Here is a 19,108-nt window from a genome sequence, read left to right as displayed (position 1 = left end):
ATGGATTCAACTTTTTTAAAGGCAACTGCTGCAAACACTATTTGAGAACAATGTTTTGGCATTCAGCGAAGAGCGATCCAAACTTCAGTCAGTCGAATGGCGCAATCCAGCAGTGAGGTCAGCGGCCTTTATCTTGCAGTGATCACACTTATGTCGAGAGGTCAAGGCTGCAGACTAAACCTTTCTATGCTACGCACGATGGCTACAATTACATGGCCAGAGAAATCAGATAACTGCAGAAATCAGATAATCCAATTAGGTTGAATGCGTTTACATGCAGTCCGGAAATCTGATCATCCAAATCCGTTCATTTGTAGATGGACAAAAACGACATTGATAATTGAGTAGTTTCGATGACAGTTCCAGTCAAATTGTATGACTTTTTGTAATTGCGCAGCCATAATATAACAGTACCTATTCATATACGTAGTAACACCATGTTTTCCAGCAGCAGGGCGAGGTGTGCCCAATGCCGGGACAGCCGAGTCCCCTCTACAGAGAGACAGCAGAGGGGAAGTCCCAGGATGACGGGGAAGCACACACAAAAAAATTCATACACTGCGTACAAGCACGTGACTGTTTTGTTTTCTCACTTTAGCCTGAGTATTTCCCCCGGCCGCCGCTGCAGCCGCCGTGTCTAAAAAGCGGTGCCACAATCAACAGCGGTTATTACAAAAAGACTATAAGACACGGAGCATGTGAGGTGAGCTGTCATGTGTTCAGAGCTGGGATAAAAACCCACTGTGGCTTCCTGTCTAAGGGACCGCCCTCCTCGCATATACATTTGTATCATTTAATATGTCGTAAGAATGGCTTTGTTTTTGCCATCACAAGCACCAAATACGGAGGAGTGAAGAGTAAAATCCACTATCGCCCTAACTGTTCTTAAGGTCACACAATTAAAGATTTGTCTTCTTCTGATTTGTCTCAGTTTTGATGAATGGCTCGACTGTATAGAAAATGTAACTTACGGCATATAGTTGTTTTTATATTTTAAGCACATTTAGATTATTTACATGATTAGTTGTTGCTGACTTTCGGTATGTCATAACATGTTTTTTTCTCAACCGCAGCCAAGTATCGACAACAATCGCTCAGAATACGGATTCTTTATGAGTGGGCATTTCTTCCCAACTATTAACATATTTGGTGAAAAATGCTTCCCTTTCAATTTGCGATTCGTGTCATTCACAAGAAACACCACCATGTGAGAATCACAGTGAATGTTAAAACCCGGTCCTTTAAATGATTGACACTGTTTATGATTTACCAGAAACATCCCAAACTTTCCCACGGACAGTCCCTCCTCGTTCAGACGCCTCAGCGCTGACTCTCAAAAGCACCTCTGCTTTCTGCATCTACATCGGTATATCTGATTTCAATGAATAAAATATTGTTCTGCTTTGATTCACCTGTTTTGAGCAACATTCATAACAAGCTCTTTTCACTTTATCAGACGGGGAAAGAAATGTACAATCATCTCAGAAGATGCAGATTTTTGACAATAATTTGTGCTTTGATGTGTTTCAGAAACACTTGCCTCTCTTTTCTCGTGACTAAGAACAGAAAACCCTGTTAAAAACACAAGTGTAGCTCTCAAATAAAGTGTGTCTTATGAACAGGCATAAATTCTTCCATCAAATTTCTGAATATCAATGTGGCCACTGATGCAGCTGGCACCAAAACAATTAAAGCATTTAACAGAATTTTGTCATTTATGAAACAACCAAATTTGTGTTAGCAGCTTGTCTGGACGGCTGCCTTCACATCCACACAGGCTATTTCTCTCTCCCACAGAGTCAATCTATTCTCCCATTTGTTTGGACTGGAGTCAAGCGCAACACTGACACACTGCCACCACCGAGGAGACAACAAGCTCGCAGCTAAAGGATTGTTAACAAAGATTATATCAGCATGAGTATCGAGGCACCATTTACTTACAATGCACTCTCGTCAACGTCCCTCACTGAACAAGTGATAAATCTAATCATTATATTACTTCATATGGGGAACTGTATGTATTACAACACAATCATAAATACCTATGGTTTGTATTGTATTATATAAGTAATGATTGGCATTGGCTGGTTCGTTTGATTCGTAATTGAATCAGAGAGTTTCTAGAGATTTCTATGGATGATTATGCAAGTAGCTGTACTTCTTGACAAACTTATATCACAACCTTTTTTTTACTTGTATTCTCAATATATGTCAGAATATTTATGTTATATTATGTTTTGTCAAATGGTAAATAAGTACTGTAGTAGTATTTCTACCAACTTTTTACTTTAGTATCTCATGCCCCTAGAGGCGCTAGCTTTGCCCGTTAGCCTGTTAGCTTCTTCTTTGTGATTACATTAGTGTGTATTGGTGGCTCCGACCCGGTGCAGGAAAGCTGCAAGTGTGGTTTTCTGGCCGGAGACACCAGGGGGAGAGGAAAGACCCCGTATCATCCCATCAACACTTGTATTACCCCAGAGGGACTAAGATGGGTTTATTAAGGGAAACAAGTTACTTAGTATTGCTTTAACTTCAGTACGGTCATTATTTTTCACTTAAAATAAAACTGTCTAATGTGACATTATCTAAAAGAAGTGTACTTAAGGAACGTTCCTCTGACTTGAGTATACTGTATATCATAACCACTCTCTGGGTACACATTAGTACACACACTAAGTAGATTTCTGCGTCTTAAAATTCCAATTGAATCGATAAATTCTGTATATGTTTGTATTTTCTGTAATGAATGCTTTTAAGGTAAAAAATCTGTACGATCTCTGACCGTCTCCATTCCTTCGACAGCTGCTGTTTGGCGTCTCAAACCTTTCACACCTGTTTGGAAGTTACTTTGAGATAAAGTTTTGCACTGTATTGGTGTAAATACTGTGTTCTTTTTATTCAGCCTCTATTAGGAGCTGATTTCAATCCTTTCGGTACAAATACAGAGTGTTACAGCACTAATGTCCCGCTAAGTAGCACAGTGAGCGCGCTGCAAAGAAAAGGCAGAAAAATGAGTGAGGAAGACAGAGAGGTGTGAGGCGACCATCACATCGCCCACACACGTTTCATCCACTTATCCATCACTCCATTACCTCCATGTAAATGACAGCTCTCCATGTCCCGCTGGGGGCAGAAAAAAGCCCTATTAGCAGGCGGCGGAGAGAGCGCCTGAGCTGTGCTTTGGGCCCACGCACCTGCTCCTCCTTCACCTTCGCACTCCCACCACCTCCACGCAGACACACCGCTGGCTCCGACGCAGAGTGGCGGGCATTCGCCGTGGTCAGCTCGCTCCTACAAAGCGCAAAACAACATGAAATCACTTGTGCAGACCTGATTGTCCAGGCAGGACGTGGGCTTGAACAGTGGGCAGTGAGCCTTACAGGTAAATGGAAACTACAAACCTGCCCGCGCGCTGAGGCACTTACCAGCCTCCCCTCCTGATTTTTATTCTGATGCTGCGATTATACGACTATTGTTCAATCGGCTATATGCAACTGTGCTTTAAATGGAAGCACATGTAGCATAGAGTATAGAGTATTTTGTGTTAAAATTATCAGTGTAGTTCAGTAAAATTAACATAGGAAAGTTTTCACTTGCTTAAGATGTTTTAATATTAAATTCAAGAAAATTCTCTAATTCTCAATACTATATAAGTGGTGAGAAAGATCAGCTCTGAAAGCTCTGCATCGAGGCGTAGGTATTAAAGGATAGTAGATGGGTCATTTAGAGCCCTGAACACAGCCCTGAAGATTTTACACCTAACTCTTTACAGTCAATGCCTGCATTAAATCATTCTCAGTTTGTTTTCTTCTCAGCATTTCTCTTCAGGAGTTTCCTGTACGTCATGCACATATTATTACTGCATATATACTGCTTATGAGGTTGCTATATACTTTTTTTCTTTAGTATTTTAATTTTAATTACAGTTCAAATAAAAAACAAATGCTTATTTAAAGGGATTTTGGTCAGAGCACTTTGTTCAAATTGAGGCAAATGAACTGAATGATTCTCATCTGTCGACAAAAGAAAGTCTGTCGAGATACGCGTCTGCTTCCCTTCCATAATATTTTGGAGCTGTTGGAAACATGGGATAATATTTGGAAGGGAAATGGAAAAGACAACGGTAAAGTTATGGAGAGCATACATTCCGCTGTGCAGCCCCAGAGAGGTGTTTGGGCCGCTGCCCCCGAAACCACGTTTGGAATTTTTGATTACAGCGTCAACACACTTATGTGTTTCCCTGTTTCCCCACGTCCAGTGAGGAGCTTCAGAGTCAGTGCGACTTTCCTAACACATTCAAGTAAAGTATATAGACTGTATCTGCACTGCAACAGTTTCATCAGGAGCTGTGTGCCTTTCTTGAGTCGATTTGGGCTTTAAGTCACCTAAAGGACAAGTAAAATAACAGAAAGAAAAATATCACTGATTGATATCATGCTTTTATTATCAACTGAGCAAACCGTGAAATGTTTGATGTTCATAAAGCATACATAATGAGGTTCTAATGCTGTTATAACTTCATAAATCTGTAGTTGCTAAAAGTGGCCCTGTTTTACCCCAGCAATCATGGACCAAACTGATTGTTGACTGACAACATTTGGATACTTGATCTTTATGTCCAAGTGACGAGAAATCTCAAAACAGAAGAATGTCCTTTATCAATACATCAACATTTGATATAGGGTTGGCCCGATATCCCAGGCATCAGTGAGAACCTAAACCTATCACAGAACTAATATGCCGTTTGTTTTCATAAGAAACCTTTGTTGGTAACACCGCTGTTGACTTCATCGTGGCTAATGCAGCTTAAGCACTGACTGAAGAGGTTCTGCAAGAAGTAAAAACTAATGATCACAGCGAGAGCAAACACTCAGCATCTTGTAGCAGGCTGCGCTGCTGTTTTTATTTACACCCCATGGTATCGGTATCGGCAGCTACTCTGACTCCAAGTATCGGCTTTAACTGAACTAAACTAACTAAAAATAAAAATCATAAAAGAGTGCAACTCTATATGTACAATTTGCAATGTTATATATAAGCAACATTGATAGATAGATAGATAAATACTTAATTGATCCTGAGGGAAATTCATGCATATAGGAGTTATATAGGAAAATAGGAAGTGCTTCCATTGCCGGCTTCCAAATACATAAATCAATTATTTTGGTTCTCTTAAGTTCCAACAAGCAATTGCACATCACTGTCCTTGCAAGTTTTGGGTCCCTTATTCTATTCATGTTCATACAAAAATAGTCTTGTAATCCAGTGAAACTGCATAAATGAATTAGGGAAAACTGAAGAGAAACGAAAGAGAGAAATATGAGAAAATGAGAAAAATGCAGCGAGGCATTTGTCTGTGCGTGTGTCTGTGTGTGTGTGCAGTGAATGAACACACACAGCGGAGGAGGAGGTGGAGGAGGAGGAGGGACACTGGTTAAGACTGCCTTCATGGATCACTCTCACTATCATAAGGACACAAGCAAGTTTACAGAGAACAGGAGCACAAGACGCCGCCGGAGAGGTGCGAAGAAATGCTTCACAGAGGAGGAGGGAGAAATAATTAAGTTTGAAGAGAGAGAGAGAGAAAGTGGGAGAGGGGGAGGAAGGAAAGGAAGGGTGAAAGACAAGAAGAGAGAGGGGACAGACAGACAGATGGAGGGGAAGCGGCAGCGGACGGAGAGAGGAGGAGAGACAAAGCGTGTTGACTGAGGAAGTGTGCATGCCATGTGGGCCATGTGCTCAGGTAAGACCCTTGAACAGCTTTGGATTCAACATCTACCAAACTTTTCTTGCTTTTCTGATTATTTCTAGGCAATAAGTGTGCTTGTACAACTTTTTTTTGCCACTTTGATGTCACTGTCAGGTGCATGGAATCATTTGAGAAAATAATGTGTGCAATTGTTGGTCCATTGCCCATTGCTGTGACCATGAGGTGCTCAGTGGAGTTTCGTCTTGTGCATGTGCGCTTGGCTGTTTGTGAACGCCTGTACTGTCATGCTGTGCATTATCCCCACATACTTTGGACTCCAGGAATGCGGTTCTTTTGTCCCTTCTCTTCATTTCATGCATTTTCTTTGTTTCAGTTCGTTCTCACACGCAATTAAGCACAGTGTCAAAACCAACTCTCACCGGGAACCCGTTGAAACTTCCCACCGGCGGGAGAGAAATGTCTGGAATGCGATTATCACGTATTTGTGTTTATTTTATCGCGGCGGGTTCGCTCACAAAAGCAAAAAGGAAACCAGATCATGATGGAGTGAGGAGGGAGGTGGGAGGGGGGTGGGGGGGGTGGTGGGGTAGAGAAGAGGGAGAGCTATTTGGCAGAGGCACGTGAGTGTGTGGGTGGCTGTGTGGGTGTCAGGGTGAGTGGGTGCAGAGCTCTTTGAGTGAGAGCACATGTGACTCCGAGTGCATTCGTGTGGGCGTCTGATTGTGCGCCACTGTTGTGTGTGCGTGTGTGTGTGTGTGTGTGTGTGTGTGTGTGTGTGTGTGTGTGTGTGTGTGTGTGTGTGTGTGTGTGTGTGTGTGTGTGTGTGTGTGTGTGTGTGTGTGTGTGTGTGTGTGTGTGTGTGTGTGTGTGTGTGTGTACGCGGATGGGGAAGGTGAAAATATGTGTGCGCAAAGGTAAGGTTATTGTTGCCGCTGGATCCCCATTGAGCACCTCTGCATCGCAAGAAAGACAAGAAAAGAAATCACCCTTTTCCCATTCTTTTTTTTTTTTCAAAGCAACAACTGCGGTCTCACCTTGTGCCGTTCAATTCTGGCATGTGGGCAGAGTCGGGGCAAACTTCTGTCTGGTAAAATGCAGATCGCCTTGGCGTTTAAGTTCATGCCATGGAAACATCCTACAGACATGAGCAAAAACAATTATCAGTATTTTGTGATAAAAGACAGGTGTTTCAGTGGTTGCAATTCCCCCTGTTGGCTTTTTCCCTTCCTGGGTCACCACTGCAAATCATCTGCTTGATAGAACTGGTTTTACACTGAATGCCCTTTTTCCAGATGCAACAATCTCTCTGTAGGCTTAGGACTGGCACAAACAATACGACTCATGACAGTGTGTGCGATTTTATCCGGGGGGGGGAAAAGAAAAGTAAAGTGTCTTCTTTGTGCCAGCCCCAAACCTAAACACGGTGTTCTGTCAGGAATGAATTCACATGTAAATCAACACATGCTTCGATTTGCTCTGGGGACGCCATAAAGAAGAAGGTGAACGTTCAAAAAAAAAAGCGCGTAAGCCTATGCAACAGATGTTAAAATGCTTGTATCAACATGTGCCACATCTAATGTCATGAGAGGACAAGACAGGCCAGTCACAAAACATCATCGCCATGGTATGCTTTAGGATGAGAACCGCTCCGCTTTCTCCCCGTTTACACACACACACACACACACACACACATGCACCCAGTTGAGGCGCCTGTCAAACCCAGCGCATTCCTGAGCGCTCCGACACACAGCGGCTGAATGGTGGGATGAATGCGGGGGAAATTCATCTGAAACGTGAGGACAAAAGCCAGGGGGACATTTAAGAGGGTTTAACTTGGCAGGACCCTGGGAATGAGAGGGAGAGAGAGAGTGAGAAGGAGAAGGGGGAAAAAAGGCACATGCATAAACACACACACACACACACACACACACACACACACACACACATGGAGCGCGGTACATGGAGTGTGCATAGATCCGCGGCATGTACACGCGGATACACTCACGCACTTCCAGCTGCGGCTGCAACAGGCTGTTAGAGACTGGAACAGAGGGGAATTCCCAGGGAGGAGACACTGAAAACATACAACATACACCTCGACAGCCCTGTACGCTCACAATGGACACATGTGCATTATTGTGGTATCCATATGAACTTCAAATGAGCGCTAATTGTCATACATGAAACCTCATTAGAAGAAGAGACTGCATATAAGACGGAAAGCGGAAAAAAAAAAAAAGACTAAACTTCAACCTCAAAAAAACGCTGAAGCCACATACACATAGGATGACAGGAGAAACATGTGTCTCCGCAATGAACTTTGGGATTTTCTGTTTCTGAGACAGGTCATGTAAAAAAAAAACGGGGGAAAAAACACTGCTGATTATGGATGTGTACTGTAACTCGGGGATAACGTGTAGAGTGCTTTCCTTTCGAAGTTTGAAAAGAACGACAAGGTGGGTTTTTGCGTTTAAAATGAGTCGGCCATTGTTTGTGAGACATCAAGCCGCTTTTTAAATTCCTCACTGAAATTGCATATCGATTTGAAAAAGCCACGGAGACGATGTTGAGACTCCCAACCAAAGGACGGTCTTTAAAAGCAGCTTTCATCACTTGGCTTTTTTCGTGCCGTCACTAAACAATGCATTATCTAACTCTGCGTTAAAAACATGCCCCCCAGCAAACAGTTTTATCTGCTCACTTCAAAGCCGTGGGGGGGGGGGAGCCGTCCGATAGACTGCGCTTATTTCGTCAGGTGTTTGTCTTGTGGTCAAAAAGCTTACGGTTGGGGAGGACAGCAGGTCACAAACCCTCTGATGTCCAGCCACAACAGTTTCGACGCGGCATGAAAACTAGGAAGGGGCGATCGATGGTGTTTACTTGTTAGTTGGATCAATGCGGTGGTGGCGTAAAAAATTGAAAGAAACTGGTTTGCGGGCGCGGAGGAAGTAAGGCGTGATGCCACTTATAACGTGAGCAAAAGCACTCGTTTACGTGTGGTTGTTTGGAGTAAAAAAGATGAGCGTTTAAGCTGCGGTTCGTCCCGATTGTATTTGATCTAGCATTGCATTGTCACTTAATATATCCGAAGTCAGAGTGCGGGGACTAGAAGCAGTGTGAGATTTTTTTACCTAGAGCTTATGGGAAGTTAACATTGTAGAAATACCCATCCCAGATACCAGAAACACCGCTCATCATAACTGTACTTGAAAAACCAGATAAGAGAAAGAGTGGGCTCTGTAATTTATTCAGGGAATTTCACAATATGAATCTGTAGACACGATGCAGTAATATTGTTAGTGTGTGTATATGTATGTGTGTGTGTGTGTGTGTGTGGCTTTGATAGACTTACAAACCTGATCTATGCCAAAATAAAACGGAGAAAACGCAAGTTGATTTCCCAGATTGCTCTTGCTCTCAAAGTGAAAGTGACGAGGCAGTCTGCAAAAAAAAAAGGGAGAAAGAAGAAGTCAGGGGGGGCGGTTTAGCAGGTGAGCAATGACATGTAACTGTTTGAAGGGGATTTATACAAATGGACATGCTGTGAACAGGTACAGTCCCACTACGGCATGGCGTGTGTTCAAGCCCTCGAGTCATAAAAGCTGCTTTAGGGGAGACATGATTGACTTGATTGGGCATTTTGAGCAGTTTTTAAACAGTCGAGGGTGGAGTAACTTGGTTCGCTCTAACGCTTCCCTTATCAGAAATGCCAGTGAATCATTATTGGAGCATTTATTAAGCAGAGAGGTGTCTCCCATTATGGCAATTTGTGACATTTCCAGCGGTATTAAAAGCTACATTAAGAGTTATTCTGGAAGGGGAGGACGAAAAAAATTAAAAAACCTGAGGAGAAAAGTGGGAAAGCGGAAGGCGCCAATGCGTTGGGCGGTCAAACAGAGTGCTTTTTTTTTTTTCTTTAATGATGGGCTAAATCACAGTTAATTACAGACCAATTAACGGGATTCTCATCCGAAATGTGACACTTACCTGACCTCACTCAAAAAAAAAATGGAACCGCAACCACGCGTCGCGAGGACAGACAAATGCGCGCAGCTTTAAGTCGCTAATCGCTATATTGTACAGGTTTCTTTAAATATTGAGTAAATATCAGAGGAAATGAAACATTCTGTAAAAAAATTTACGTTTTTGTGAAGGTCACACTTTTAAAACATTCGGGGTCAACTTCAATAATTGGTCTATTCATCCTGCCTTTCACCTGTTCAAAGCAGGTCTCTGCACTCATTCATTTCCTCTCTTCTGCATTACCTCAGCGCAATGTGTGTCGCCTCTTTTGTCACCAGAAGCGCCTCGTAGTGACTGGACCAGAGTGCATCACGGGGACGGTCCCTTGGCGAGAAGGGGGCAAAGGGGGAATTTCGCTTTTTATTTTTTTTTTTCACGTGTAGTATCGAGATGACGGCTGCGCGGCTCTTTCCTCTGTTTGCTGCTGCATGACTTGTAGCCGCGCTCAGTCGGTGTGAGGGCAGCGCGTGCGGAGTTGTGGCATGAGCGCTCCTGACAAAGCTCTGCTGCTGAACGTTTCTCTCTTGCCTCTTCCTTCTCGCCGGTTACGCGCACACTTCAGTAGCACCGCTGGGAGCTTCGTGTCTGAGCTCGTGTCTCTTTTGTGTGTGTTGGACAGATGCACCAGCGCTGCGCTCGTGGACTGTCGGCAAAGCGATCTGTGCTCGACCGACTCGGCAACAGGTAAGAAAGAAGCTCATGAGATTCTGTGCAGCCCTTTGTCACGCTTTGGTCCAACACTGACACTGTATTAGGGGTTAGTTTGACTGCAATTAAACGGCCTGTATGATTTTAAAACGAGCAAGCTAAGTTTTGGAAAAAGTAAAGGCAATCGATTATTTCATTGTTGCTTTGAATTAAGGCAATATTTTCAAGATATTTTATTTTAAATATACTTTTCCCAAAATTAATCAAATTGACCGCGTTATTCGCTAAGTGAATAGATTTGTATTGGCTTTGTTTTCAGAAAGCATCGGATTATTATTAATTTAATTTCCCTCAAAGTTAGGCCTACACGTACAGGACATGTCCACGTTTCTCCATAAACTTTGATGCTCCGAATCATCTTGAGCGTTGTTTATGAGCGCGTCCTGCTGCAGTGAGCGCGCTCATCGTGCCATAGCAACAGTGTGTGGTCTCCTCTGGCTTTGGCATGGCCATTATATGCACTGCGCGCGTGCGTGTGTGAGCAGAGAGAAGGAGCGAGGCAGAGATGTGGTATGTGAGTGGAGCTGGAGGAAATTCTTGTGTTTTGGAATGCGTTTACCCCGGGGGAGACCCCGTGACTGAGGGACAGACAAGAGGGTTAGGCTGAGACACACACAGTTTCCAAGAGGTAGTGACCCACTGAATGCTTCCTAATTACCTCAAGACATTAAAACATTTATCTGAGCTCACTGACAATGGTGACGATCAAACCATGACCAGTTTATTCTATTTTCATGATCGTTTGTTCTCAGAATTTTAATTCTTCCAACAGGGGGCACTTGCGGCACGTGTTCAACATTTAAAGTCCACTTTAAAATCCGTTGGAACACGGAGACACGAGGCTCGTGTCGATTTAAAGTTTAAATGCCACTTTTTAGCGGTTTCTGTGTTTTTAACCTTATCTTTGAAACATAGTCTATCGTCCGCAAACAAGCCCATAGGCTGTGCAGCCTCAGGAACAGAATATAAAATGACCAGTTGGTCTTTAGTTTTCCACTGACAAAACACATAGGCTGTGCATTAATAGTCAAGGAAAGCCCATAGGCCACATACAGTAGGCATCGCTCTGACATTGTCTCGTCATAATTGCCATAATGGCTGGACTCTGCTGTAAGCTCTTAGAAGAGCGCCTTTAATTATGTTTGAACATTGTGAATAGAAAATCACATTCTTGGAGGTGTTTGGATCTTGCATTTTGTGTGCTGTACAGACAAGGGACATGACTTGAGCGCTGCCTTCATGTAGTGTGGCGCAGACTCGTTCTCTCGCAGCAGAAGTTGTATCTTGGATTTGGGATTTTATGGACAGACTGGGGTTAGGATCCCGCCTGGTATTGGACTCAGCAGGGTGTTTCTGGAACAGCACTGGGACGACAGGGAGAGGGACTGCTAAACGCTCGCCCACACACAAATGTGAAATATTCTAATGAGCAATCTGGCCTTTCTGAATATTGTGATTTTTTTTCTCACCACAGACATGGTACAATGTGTGACATTGTGCACATCAATATCAGCTCTGTGCACATTTCTTCTAAGTGGTGTTCAGAAAATGGTTTGTCAGGTTTGAGTGACGTGCTCCTGTGCTACCTGCTTTTCATAGGTGAGAATCTGCAAGGCCTTCAACAAGGACTCTGTCAATCAAGGGCTCTCCTCCTGGTAAGAAACTGGTTTGAGTGATTATCAAGCTTTCTGGTCAAAGATCGAGTTGTTTTTGCCAAGTAAAGGAAGCTGCTCCTGTCTCGTATCATGTTCTCTTAACTCGAATCCAGCACTGACTTCCAGTTGCCAGTTCACTGCATGTTATAGATTCACTGTATCCAAAAATAACTTAACCTACTGCGCTGAACCCTGTTATAAGGCAAACCGTAAATGTACATAAAACATTTTAATATCAGAATCTGCCAGTGCACACACATAGATCCGTGCACGGGACAGCCCACACACACTCCCACGTGTTTCCCCTTTGCCTGCGCTCCTTCAGATGTAAGGCACATGACATCATTAAAGAGGTGCTCGGTTTGGGCTTGGGTAGAGCGGCAGTATTGTGTGGGTCGGTGGTGTGTTTGTGAGTGGGTGAGGGGAGTGGAAGTCAGAGCTCCAACGCTGCCTGTGTGCGCAGTGTGTGCCCAGCCTCGAGGCTCTGTTGCTGGGCCGCGCCGCCTCCCACGCCGGGGTGCAGCAGGGCGGAGAGTGGGAGGGAGCGTAGGGAAGGAAGAGTGGGCCGAGAAAGAGGCTGTGAGTCAATGCTGCGCCCCCAGACAACAGACCACCAAAGGGAAGAGCCGCTCCATTCCTCTCGCATTCGAATAAACTTTATTGCTACGGTGAGAAGCTGCTGAAAAGTGCTGAAATGACACTTAAGAGGAACCCGTAAAAGAAAAGTTTGTGGGTAAAAAAAAAACATGCTCCCCAGGGTGACACTCACACTGAGAGGGAAAGGCAGAAAATTCTTAGAATAACTCAGTTTCCGTGAACATGTTTTATTTGCCTCAAAACATATGAAATGTGGTATGAAAGTATGGAAAGTATTTTAACTTTCAAAAGCATGTAGTTTTGAATCCATCAGTGCATATACAGTAAGCACTTCATGTTTGATTAGGTAATACAAAAAGTTACCAGCAAAACTCAACACTCAAATAGATGTTAATAACACATATATTGGCTCCAACCTTAAACTTCTCTAAATGTGTCATGTTTTTATCTAATGATTGATTAGCCATAAACACATTCCATAAATATATTCTCTCTGAAATACAAAACTTCTTCCAACAGAGTCTTGGTTTGAATTTAAATAATTTACATTAAACTGCATTATGAATATGGATTGGATGCTAAACGTTGTATCTGTGGTGATTCCAGCCCAGTGCTGTTTGTGGGACAGATGGCTGCCTCAGCCTCAGCCCCATCTGCTGGATCCACACTCTCGCTCCGTCTGCGTCCCGAGCTCAAATGCCTGGCCGTTTAGTCTTTGTCAATGACACGCTCGCATTCCTCACATACATGTGCATACATATACACACGCATTTATCAACCTTTTGGATGTTCTGCAGTGTTTTCCCACTCCCCGCCAGCATGAAAAAGTTATGGTCAGAAATTCATTGTTTTGTATGATTTTGGAATGCATGGCAGCTTGGTCTGATAGCTATACATGGAGATAGATTCAGACAACAAAAAACATCTGAGTGTACTTAACAATCAATCATTTCGATTTTAGCATTTAAGAATGGGCCTTATTCAGCTTTCTGAAGACCCTTTCTCTCAGTACTTTCTCTCACTAAAAGATTAGAATGACTTGTTTTGGTAGATTCCTGATCACAGTGAGATTCGAGCATTTACCCATGAACTAGACCTGTGAATGTGAGGAATTTGCTGAATAATTCCTTCCAATGTGTCCTTAGACCCTCTGCCCTCAAGCAAACTTTGAAACCATTTTCATATAAGTTCATATTTGTGAAGTCACCCGGCTGTGAGCTCAGCGCTGCTTTTGGGTTTGGTCTCTCTGTTCGATAATAGAAGGCGGTTCTGCAGGAAGCCCACAGGGAGTCCTCCAGTCTGGGGCGGTGGGAAACGTCCCGTCGATAGCACTGGCACTGTGAGGCGAGTCCATGCGGAGGTGGGACGGAGCGCAGGAAAGAGAAGGGGGGTGTAAGGGTAGGACAGGGAAGTGAGAAGAGGAAGCCGTCCCTTGCATGCCAAAGGGAGAGAGGAATGCTCTGCTGCTTTTAAGGCCAGGGGATCCTCCACTAAGGGTTATTCGTGACCTCTGACCTCTACGACTGGGTGGAGTTGCTTAACTGAGTGTCAGCTAAAGGCATTGTCGCTGCCTAATAAGCCCTACTCTGACGTAAGTAGAGGATGGGAAGGGAGTAGGTGATCTTTAGCGCGCCTAATAACTGAAGTAACAAAAGCAAATGACCAGGAAATGGCTTGTGCAGATCCGCCTTAGGTAACACGTGTGCTGTATTATAATGCTTACGTTATTTTAAGCACCACATTTTACTTATTGTGAGATTGGTTCTCAAGTGCAAGTTCTGTTACCCTAATATTAACCAAGTAGACATAAATGACGCCAAAAAGAATGATTATTGCAGCGTTAATCACTCTTTCGCAAGTTGTATGTCTTTGTCATTACAGTAGCCAACTTTCCAAATGCGGTATTTACAATTTTGGCTGATGGGAAAATTAGAAAATGAGATTTAGGTATAAGCTGTAGAAGGAGTTACAAGTAAGGCATTTATTTCTGCTGTTCTGATTGGCTATTCAAAATCACTATAGGCCTTAACATATATCGAACTTAAGCCTGCCAAAACATCTGCTTGTGTAAACCATAACTTGTCATATATACCCACCTCGCCCTAACATAAAGCTAGTCAACCCTTTAACCAGAAGAGTACGTATTTCAAGTCTGGACTTAAACTTCACAGATGACTTTGACCAGTAACTTATGCAGAAAAAACTTGCCACAGTGACCAGTGAGCCTATAGCGTGTGGTGGCACCAAGAATCCACTAATAATTGCATGACGTAAGCGAAAATGTAGATATTCAACAACATTTACATTATGTTATACATTATTGTTATAACAAAAATGTATTATCGTTTTTTTTTTGTTTTTTTTTAAACAATTCATTTTTTATCTTTTATCTTTATTTTACCAGGAAAGTCCCCCTTAAATTATTTCCTGGAACCTATTGTGCATATTTGACATTAATTGGGAAAATCATGCCTGAACTGAACTTCTGCGTACATTATATCACCTTTCATTCCGAGTCTGTGTCAGTCTCAGTCAGATGGACGACCTCAGGGTATGTTGTGTCTTCTTGTCGTGTGAATATTGCATCACCCGCAACGACATTAACTGATAATTGGAACAATATTGTGCAGCCCAACTTTTAATGCTATTTAACTCTATCTCTCAGCCATAAAGCTGATTAGACTGACATCAACAGCACCAATATCACCTGCCGCCTGTCGTCCTGGGTTACAGTAGTTTTGCGTTACCGGGGGCAACCGTATCACTGCGTAGTACCCGAGATAAGAGTCATGCCTCTGCAGCGTGACCGTGACTTCACACTGTCTCCCCACGGCCTAATATAGTCAGCAACATGCACAAAAAGACCTCTATGAGCCAAGGCAGGAGATGGAAACATGGCCAGAGGACCCCTTCACCACCAGCACCCCCCCCGTCCCGTTTGAGGAAGGGGAATGTGTGCATCCCGCGTGAGTGTGTGTCCTTTTTAGTGAATGGAGTGACGTCGTGGTTACGTCTGTTCTTGTCCATCACTGGCTCCGGTTCAGGATCTGGCTGTTGTAAAGTGGATCTGTGTCAAAGTGGACGCAAGTGCTATCATTTCTTCATGCCAACAATTTACAGTACACATGACATTACAAAACAAGCTGAACACTCGAGGATGAACCAACACACAGTCAGCACGATGCAATCATTTGTCATTAATAATCATTCAGCATTACTTGACGGAAGTGGGGCTGTAAATATATGGGGAGGGGGGGCGTAATTGCGGCACACTTACATTTCAGAACATGTTCATAGACGTCTTAAATACAAAGTTAGAAGGGTTGTCACTGATGAAGCTTTTTAGATAAGAGGCGAAACCTTAGCAACACTGAAGCAACCCTGAAATCACTTGATCTAAGACAATACGAGCGATTCAGTGCATTTTGTAACAACAGCTGTGTTTAAAATATTACCATAATGAATAGAATAGATTAGATGATAATGATGAGCTATTATTTATTGCCATATGGTAATTGCTAGAACAAATAACCAAATATGAAACCACAGACATATTTTTCAGCATCTCAAAATTACAACATCAATCATCGTCACGAATCTAACATAAAAATAAAAAAAATCCGGGTGTCGATCATTGAATTTTGTGGGCGTCACGGTTCATGCTAATGCTTCACAGCGAGAAGGTCCGGGTTCGATTTCCACCTTTCTGTTGTAGAGTTTGCATGTTCTCCCCGTGTCTTTGCAGGCTCCCTCGGTTTCCCCCTACCACAAAAAACATGTACAATAGGCCAGGATGAATGATGTATGTGTGTGAATGCATGGTGGTCAGATGCGTGCAGTGTGGGGTGAATGTACAACTGTCTCATGTATGTCTGTGAAAGGCGCTATGTAATATAAATGTCTTCTTCTACTGTAACGTATCTACAGCAAACATTGGACATGTTTTGGTGTGTCCTAGTCGAATCAATATGAAGTGTCAGTACTCTTATTGGCCAATATACAGTACATGTTATCCAAATCTGATCATGTAAGCTGAAACAAAAACTGTATGTGAAGGATTTTATTATAACACTGATAAAGGAAATCCAAACTAAAAGCACTTATTTTAGTCTGGCAGTATTTATTGTTATTGTCTCCGTCCTGACACATCACTGACAACATACCAGTATTGCAGCTATTCTAACAAATCGAATCTGTGGGTGCTATAGACGATTATTTTCCCGCTCTGTGACATAATTATGTATGGTGTTTTGCCGATGAACACGAGAGGGAAGAGACGAACGCATCGAAGTGTACGGAGAAACATATAAAGTTCTTCATAGTCATGGACATGGACCCCGCACTTCCTCTGGACAAGCAGCCCCTCAGGAACTAAGTCCATGGAAGTATATCTCGTCGGCTTGGGAGAAATGCGGGGGCTTGTGTGTGCAAAAGGAGCTCCGCACCTAGAGTCCGCCAAACGCCACATTACCTGGATCGCTTCCGCCGTGAATCTTTAATCAACGTGAATATAAAAACATACATTTCCCCGTGTTCCCATGACAACCGCCCCATGATGATATTTTTACGTTCAGACTGACAGCTCGTTCATTTGAGTTCTACCAGTGATGCAACATTTACATCTCTCTCTCTCTCTCTCTCTCTCTCTCTCTCTCTCTCTCTCTCTCTCTCTCGACACTCCGAAAATGTGACTTGGCAACAGCGCGGAAACATTCTGCGGATTCTGACTGCGCCTGTCCTCTGTTGCTTCCAGTCTGACTGCTTTTACCTGCGCAGACGGACTCGTGACGCAGCCCGTTTGTTTTCACACACTCGGGCGGTAGTTAATGGTTTCGCAGCGGTTTTCTGAATAATTAACGTTTCGCATTCTCTGCTGGGCCTTTTATTGTCACCTAAATTCAGTCGCCTGCATTCTTTGACTTATCTCCGCAAGCTCTTTATCTGTATGTATGTGTGTGTGTCTGTGTGTGTGTGTGTGTGTGTGTGTGTGTGTGTGTGTGTGTGTGTGTGTGTGTGTGTCATTAGCCCTCTGGCCAGCCTTTAAACTTCTTCCAGTGGCCAATCCGCTCCCATTCCCAGGCTGCTCGGCTCCCTCAGTTCACACCTTTTTGTCCACAGGAATCTTAGGAATCCCTAGTTTCCTTTCCTCTGCGACCTCCATTGTGATGTGTGTTCGTGTGTGTGTGTGTGTGTGTGTGTGTGTGTGTGCGTGTGTGCGTGTGAGCGTGTGGCCCCTGCCTGACTGTGTGCCTTGCGTGGTGAAAGCATCTCCGCCCTTGTTTCCACCCAGAGAGAGGAGGCAGCAGTGCCCACAATAGACTTAGTCACAAGCTAAAACGGTTCTTGAAGGAAATGTGAAAGTTTGGTCGGGTATAGGACAGTTTGCCAGTTGCTTATCGTGGGTTATTATTGCAACTGACCAGCAGCGAGACAATAATAATCCGATATGCACTGGATATAATACGCTTTTGGGAGTTTGTGACTGTTAATATAAGTATCCAAATATAAAAATGATAGCAGATAGAAAGCGATCTCGCCCCAAGAGGCATAACACGCAGGTTAAATCTGGTGTTTGTGTTGATGTTGATCCCTGAGTCATCCCCAGGGTAGCTCTGTCTGACCCGCAGAGAAACCGCAGCATCCCAAACGCCACACGGCCCGCTGTGACTCACCCTCCGCCGCCCCCCTGCCCTGCTCTGTCCTCTACTGTCCACAAAACATGCCCTCTCTGCTCAGATGGAGGGAGGGGAGGGGGGGCGGCGTGCAGTGCAGCAATATCGGCTCCAAAGCATTGTGGGATGGCACGTGGTCATGCAAAGGGCCTCAACCACAAACGTGAGTCAGTCGATTATCAAGTCTGTTTGGCCGAAACTTGAAACACGAGAGGACACCAATGCAGTTTGTATTAAAGTGGAATTATCTTGTGATTTGAAACCGAAAGTCTATAACTTTAACCCACAAACTCCCCTTGATGTAATTAACATCAATGAGCTGAGCATCTGCAATTTCTGGGTCTATTTCCTATAGTCATTTCTTTTTTTATATTCAATCACGGCATTATCAACATTTTTGGAGTTTATTTGCAGAGCAGAAAGAACGAAAGGCTTTCAAACGAAAAATTAGATAATACGATAATATTCCCTTTCTTAGAAGGCCAGGGAGAATCCTGTTTCCGGTGTGGAGCGCCTCTACAGTCGTGTGTGTGTTGTATGTAGGTCAAACGCTGTTTAACTCCACCAGTGACTCACCAGTTACTTAAATAGTTTCTGAATGGACCCTGACAAAGATGTCTCTCAAGTTTCCACGAGTGTGTGACATGTTTGCACGCCGCGCTCTGTAACGGGAGCGTAGCATGGGTGCAGCGTGGCCTTTGATGAGTCACATTAGTGAGTAACTAACCAACTATGAGAATGAA

This window comes from Gobius niger, assembly GCF_951799975.1.
Source record: "Gobius niger genome assembly, chromosome: 9".
NCBI lineage: Eukaryota > Metazoa > Chordata > Actinopteri > Gobiiformes > Gobiidae > Gobius > Gobius niger.
The sequence above is the reverse complement of the archived record's forward strand: the minus strand, read 5'-3'. Positions refer to the sequence as shown.